The sequence below is a fragment of the Aplysia californica genome, unplaced genomic scaffold (assembly GCF_000002075.1).
Source record: "Aplysia californica isolate F4 #8 unplaced genomic scaffold, AplCal3.0 scaffold00434, whole genome shotgun sequence".
NCBI lineage: Eukaryota > Metazoa > Mollusca > Gastropoda > Aplysiida > Aplysiidae > Aplysia > Aplysia californica.
In genome coordinates, this window is record NW_004797704.1 from 355,830 (window position 1) to 356,323 (window position 494).

Below are 494 nucleotides of genomic sequence, written 5' to 3' on the forward strand. Positions count from 1 at the left end.
GGGGGGAGGGGAGGTACTAACGACCCGAAGCAAAAACCCGATAGCCGAGGCTTACACCTGATGGACCACTAATTGCCTGCACAAATCTGATCAAGGTGTAGAAATCTATTTATGTACCTACTTTTTCAGTTGTATAGTTGTCGAGGAGTGGAGAGCAAATGCCGGAAGGGCGGCGATAAGGTGAAATGCGAGCGAGCAGTCCAGAGGGCGCTGAGATAACCCTGAGTGGTGTGCGCTGATTGACGGGACGTGCTCACCCACATGTAAAGTAGCCTCAGATAGCTGTAGCTCCCCCTCCACCACACACACACACACACACACACACACGACACACACACACACACACACATAATGCAATCAAAGACGTCGGCAGTATTCCATTTTTTTAATTTTTTAAAATTTAAAAAAAAAACATTTTGTGCTGAAACACTTGTTACATGCATTTATGTCTTTTTTTTTCAGTATAGATTTTACTGAATTACGTAGAGCACACC